The 7,500-nt window shown below is 59.4% G+C and overlaps 1 protein-coding gene across 1 annotated transcript in view; it reads left to right on the top strand.

The window, feature by feature from the left end:
- Positions 1–7,500, top strand: part of BROX (BRO1 domain and CAAX motif containing) — a 70,433-nt gene that overhangs the window by 2,268 nt on the left and 60,665 nt on the right. The gene's annotated exons all lie outside the window — the stretch shown is intronic.

A 7,500-nucleotide genomic window follows, 5' to 3' on the forward strand; every position in this document is an offset into this window, starting at 1 on the left:
CCGCTCACTCACTCACCCACTCACCCACTCACTCACTCACCCACTCACCACCGCTCACTCACTCACCCACTCACCCACTCACTCACCCACTCACTCACTCACCCACTCACTCACCCACTCACCCACTCACCACTCACTCACTCACCCACTCACTCACTCACTCACCCACTCACCCACTCACTCACCCACTCACCCACTCACTCACCCACTCACTCACCCACTCACTCACCCACTCACCCGCTCACCCACTCACTCACTCACTCACCCACTCACTCACTCACTCACCCACCCACTCACTCACTCACCCACTCACCCAGTCACCCACTCACTCACCCACTCACCCACTCACTCACCCCCACCCACTCACTCACCCACTCACCCACTCACCCACTCACTCACCCACTCACTCACCCACCCACTCACTCACCCACTCACTCACCCACTCACCCACTCACTCACCCACCCACTCACTCACCCACTCACTCACCCACTCACTCACCCACTCACTCACCCACTCACCCACTCACTCACTCACTCACTCACCCACTCACCCACTCACTCACTCACTCACCCACTCACCCACCCACTCACCCACCCACCTCACTCACCACTCACCCCACCCACCACCCACTCACCCACCCACTCACCCACTCACTCACCCACCCACTCACTCACTCACCCACTCACCCACTCACCCACTCACTCACCCACTCACTCACTCACCCACTCACCCACTCACTCACCCACTCACTCACCCACTCACTCACCCACTCACTCACTCACCCACTCACTCACCCACTCACCCACTCACTCACCCACTCACTCACCCACTCACTCACTCACTCACCCACCCACTCACCCACTCACTCACCCACTCACCCACTCACCTCACCCACTCACTCACCCACTCACTCACCCACTCACTCACCCACTCACCCACTCACTCACCCACTCACTCACTCACCCACTCACCCACTCACTCACCCACTCACTCACCCACTCACCCACCCACTCACTCACTCACCCACTCACCCACTCACCCACTCACTCACCCACTCACTCACTCACCCACTCACCCACTCACTCACCCACTCACTCACCCACTCACTCACCACCCACTCACTCACCCACTCACCCACTCACTCACCCACTCACTCACCCACTCACTCACTCACTCACCCCCCACTCACCCACTCACTCACCCACTCACCCACTCACTCACTCACCCACCCACCCACTCACTCACTCACCCACTCACCCCCCACTCACTCACCCACCCACCACCCACTCACTCACTCACCCACCCACTCACTCACCCACTCACCTCACCCACCCACTCACCCACCCACTCACTCCTCACCCACTTACTCACCCACTCACCCACTCACTCACCCACTCACTCACCCACTCACCCACTCACCCACCCACTCACTCAGCACCCACTTACTCACCCACTCACCCACTCACTCACCCACTCACTCACCCACTCACCCACTCACTCACTCACTCACCCACTCACTCACTCACCCATCCACCCATTCACCCACTCACTCACCCACCCACTCACTCACCCACTCACACACTCACTCACCCACTCACTCAGTCACTCACCCACTCACCACTCACTCACTCACTCACCCACCCACCCCACTCACTCACCCACTCACCCACCCACCCACACACTCACTCACTCACCCACTCACTCACCCACTCACTCACTAACCCACCCACCCACTCAGTCACTCACTCACTCAGACACTCACCCACTCACTCACTCAGACACTCATCCACGCACTCACTCACCCACCCACTCACCCACTCACTCACCCACTCACCACCGCTCACTCACTCACCCACTCACCCACTCACCCACCCACCCACGCACTCACCCACCCACTCACTCACTCACCCACTCACTCACTCACTCACCCACCCACCCACTCACTCACTCACCCACTCACTCACTCACTCACTCACCCACTCACCCACTCACCCACCCACTCACCCACCCACTCACCCAGCCACTCACCCACTCACTCACCCACTCACCCACTCACCCACTCACCCACCCACCCACCCACTCACCCACCCACTCACTCACTCACCCACTCACTCACTCACTCACCCACTCACCCACTCACCCACCCACTCACCCACCCACTCACGCAGCCACTCACCCACTCACTCACCCACTCACCCACTCACCCACTCACCCACCCACCCACCCACTCACCCACTCACTCACTCACTCACCCACTCACCCACTCACTCACCCACTCACTCACCCACTCACTCACCCACTCACCCACTCACTCACCCACCCACCCACCCACTCACTCACTCACTCACTCACCCACCCACTCACTCACCCACCCACTCACCCACTCACTCACTCACTCACCCACTCACTCAATCACTCATTCACTCACTCACTCACCCACTCACTCACCCACTCACTCACTCACCCACTCACTCACTCACCCACTCACTCACTCAGTCACTCACTCAGTCACTCACCCACTCACCCACTCACCCACTCACTCACCAACTCACTCACTCACCCACTCACTCACTCACCCACTCATTCACTCACTCACCCACTCACTCACTCACCCACTCACCCACTCACTCACTCACTCACCCACTCACCCACTCACTCACCCACTCACCCACCCACTCACTCACCCACTCACTCACTCAGTCACTCACTCACTCAGTCACTCACTCACTCACTCACCCACTCACTCACCCACTCACTCACCCACTCACTCACCCACTCACTCACCCACCCACTCACCCACTCACTCACCCACTCACTCACCCACCCACCCACCCACTCACTCACCCACCCACCCACTCAGTCACTCACCCACCCACTCACTCACTCACCCACTCACCCACTCACTCACTCACCCACTCACTCACCCACTCACTCACCCACTCACTCACTCACCCACTCACCCACTCACTCACCAACTCACTCACTCACCCACTCACTCACTCACCCACTCATTCACTCACTCACCCACTCACTCACTCACCCACTCACCCACTCACTCACTCACTCACCCACTCACTCACTCACCCACTCACCCACCCACTCACCCACCCACTCACCCACCCACTCACCCACTCACCCACCCACTCACTCACCCACTCACTCACCCACTCACCACCGCTCACTCACTCACCCACTCACCCACTCACTCACTCACCCACTCACCACCGCTCACTCACTCACCCACTCACCCACTCACTCACCCACTCACTCACTCACCCACTCACTCACCCACTCACCCACTCACCCACTCACTCACTCACCCACTCACTCACTCACTCACCCACTCACCCACTCACTCACCCACTCACCCACTCACTCACCCACTCACTCACCCACTCACTCACCCACTCACCCGCTCACCCACTCACTCACTCACTCACCCACTCACTCACTCACTCACCCACCCACTCACTCACTCACCCACTCACCCAGTCACCCACTCACTCACCCACTCACCCACTCACTCACCCACCCACTCACTCACCCACTCACCCACTCACCCACTCACACCCACTCACTCACCCACCCACTCACTCACCCACTCACTCACCCACTCACCCACTCACTCACCCACCCACTCACTCACCCACTCACTCACCCACTCACTCACCCACTCACTCACCCACTCACCCACTCACTCACTCACTCACCCACTCACCCACTCACTCACTCATTCACCCACTCACCCACCCACTCACCCACCCACTCACTCACCTCACCCACTCACCCACTCACCCACTCACTCACTCACTCACCCACTCACCCACCCACTCACCCACTCACCCACTCACTCACCCACTCACTCACCCACTCACTCACCCACTCACTCACTCACCCACTCACCCACTCACCCACTCACTCACCCACTCACTCACTCACCCACTCACCCACTCACTCACCCACTCACTCACCCACTCACTCACCCACTCACTCACTCACCCACTCACTCACCCACTCACCCACTCACTCACCCACTCACCCACTCACTCACCCACTCACTCACCCACTCACTCACTCACTCACCCACCCACTCACCCACTCACTCACCCACTCACCCACTCACTCACCCACTCACTCACCCACTCACTCACCCACTCACTCACCCACTCACCCACTCACTCACCCACTCACTCACTCACCCACTCACCCACTCACTCACCCACTCACTCACCCACTCACCCACCCACTCACTCACTCACCCACTCACCCACTCACCCACTCACTCACCCACTCACTCACTCACCCACTCACCCACTCACTCACCCACTCACTCACCCACTCACTCACTCACCCACTCACTCACCCACTCACCCACTCACTCACCCACTCACTCACCCACTCACTCACTCACTCACCCACCCACTCACCCACTCACTCACCCACTCACCCACTCACTCACTCACCCACCCACCCACTCACTCACTCACCCACTCACCCACTCACTCACTCACCCACCCACTCACCCACTCACTCACTCACCACCCACTCACTCACCCACTCACTCACCCACCCACTCACCCACCCACTCACTCACTCACCCACTTACTCACCCACTCACCCACTCACTCACCCACTCACTCACCCACTCACCCACTCACCCACCCACTCACTCAGCACCCACTTACTCACCCACTCACCCACCACTCACCCACTCACTCACCCACTCACCCACTCACTCACTCACTCACCCACTCACTCACTCACCCATCCACCCATTCACCCACTCACTCACCCACCCACTCACTCACCCACTCACACACTCACTCACCCACTCACTCAGTCACTCACCCACTCAACCACTCACTCACTCACCCACCCACCCACTCACTCACCCACTCACCCACCCACCCACACACTCACTCACTCACCCACTCACTCACCCACTCACTCACTAACCCACCCACCCACTCAGTCACTCACTCACTCAGACACTCACCCACTCACTCACTCAGACACTCATCCACGCACTCACTCACCCACCCACTCACCCACTCACTCACCCACTCACCACCGCTCACTCACTCACCCACTCACCCACTCACCCACCCACCCACGCACTCACCCACCCACTCACTCACTCACCCACTCACTCACTCACTCACCCACCCACCCACTCACTCACTCACCCACTCACTCACTCACTCACTCACCCACTCACCCACTCACCCACCCACGCACCCACCCACTCACCCAGCCACTCACCCACTCACTCACCCACTCACCCACTCACCCACCCACCCACCCACTCACCCACCCACTCACTCACTCACCCACTCACTCACTCACTCACCCACTCACCCACTCACCCACCCACTCACCCACCCACTCACGCAGCCACTCACCCACTCACTCACCCACTCACCCACTCACCCACTCACCCACCCACCCACCCACTCACCCACTCACTCACTCACTCACCCACTCACCCACTCACTCACCCACTCACTCACCCACTCACTCACCCACTCACCCACTCACTCACCCACCCACCCACCCACTCACTCACTCACTCACTCACTCACCCACCCACTCACTCACCCACCCACTCACCCACTCACTCACTCACTCACCCACTCACTCAATCACTCAATCACTCACTCACTCACCCACTCACCCACTCACCCACTCACTCACCCACTCACCCACTCACTCACTCACTCACCCACTCACCCACTCACCCACCCACTCACTCACCCACCCACCCACTCACTCACTCACTCGCCCACTCACCCACTCACTCACTCACTCACCCACTCACTCACTCACTCACCCACTCACCCACCTGCTCACTCACTCACCCACTCACTCACCCACTCACTCACTCACCCACTCACCCACTCACCCACTCACTCACTCACTCACCCACCCACTCACTCACCCACTTACTCACCCACTCACCCACTCACTCACCCACTCACTCACCCACTCACTCACCCACCCACTCACCCACTCACTCACTCACCCACCCACTCACTCACTCACCCACCCACTCACCCACTCACTCACCCACTCACTCACCCACTCACTCACTCACCCACTCACTCACTCACTCACCCACCCACTCACTCACCCACTTACTCACCCACTCACCCACTCACTCACCCACTCACTCACCCACTCACTCACCCACCCACTCACCCACTCACTCACTCACCCACCCACTCACTCACTCACCCACCCACTCACCCACTCACTCACCCACTCACTCACCCACTCACTCACTCACTCACCCACCCACTCACCCACTCACTCACCCACTCACCCACTCACTCACTCACCCACCCACCCACTCACTCACTCACCCACTCACCCACTCACTCACTCACCCACCCACTCACCCACTCACTCACTCACCCACCCACTCACTCACCCACTCACTCACCCACCCACTCACCCACCCACTCACTCACTCACCCACTTACTCACCCACTCACCCACTCACTCACCCACTCACTCACCCACTCACCCACTCACTCACTCACTCACCCACTCACTCACTCACCCATCCACCCATTCACCCACTCACTCACCCACCCACTCACTCACCCACTCACACACTCACTCACCCACTCACTCAGTCACTCACCCACTCAACCACTCACTCACTCACTCACCCACCCACCCACTCACTCACCCACTCACCCACCCACCCACTCACCCACTCACTCACCCACTCACTCACTAACCCACCCACCCACTCAGTCACTCACTCACTCAGACACTCACCCACTCACTCACTCAGACACTCATCCACGCACTCACTCACCCACCCACTCACCCACTCACTCACCCACTCACCACCGCTCACTCACTCACCCACTCACCCACTCACCCACCCACCCACGCACTCACCCACCCACTCACTCACTCACCCACTCACTCACTCACTCACCCACCCACCCACTCACTCACTCACCCACTCACTCACTCACCCACTCACCCACTCACCCACCCACTCACCCACCCACTCACCCAGCCACTCACCCACTCACTCACCCACTCACCCACTCACCCACTCACCCACCCACCCACCCACTCACCCACCCACTCACTCACTCACCCACTCACTCACTCACTCACCCACCCACTCACCCACTCACCCACTCACTCACTCACTCACCCACTCACCCACTCACTCACCCACTCACTCACCCACTCACTCACCCACTCACTCACCCACCCACCCACCCACTCACTCACTCACTCACCCACCCACTCACTCACCCACCCACTCACCCACTCACTCACTCACTCACCCACTCACTCAATCACTCAATCACTCACTCACTCACCCACTCACCCACTCACTCACCCACTCACCCACTCACTCACTCACTCACCCACTCACCCACCCACTCACTCACCCACCCACCCACTCACTCACTCACTCACTCGCCCACTCACCCACTCACTCACTCACTCACCCACTCACTCACTCA

Source organism: Petromyzon marinus, unplaced genomic scaffold (genome assembly GCF_048934315.1).
Source record: "Petromyzon marinus isolate PM22_M1 ecotype Great Lakes invasive population unplaced genomic scaffold, UKy_Petmar_22M1.pri1.0 PM_Scaffold_123, whole genome shotgun sequence".
NCBI classification, from domain to species: domain Eukaryota; kingdom Metazoa; phylum Chordata; class Hyperoartia; order Petromyzontiformes; family Petromyzontidae; genus Petromyzon; species Petromyzon marinus.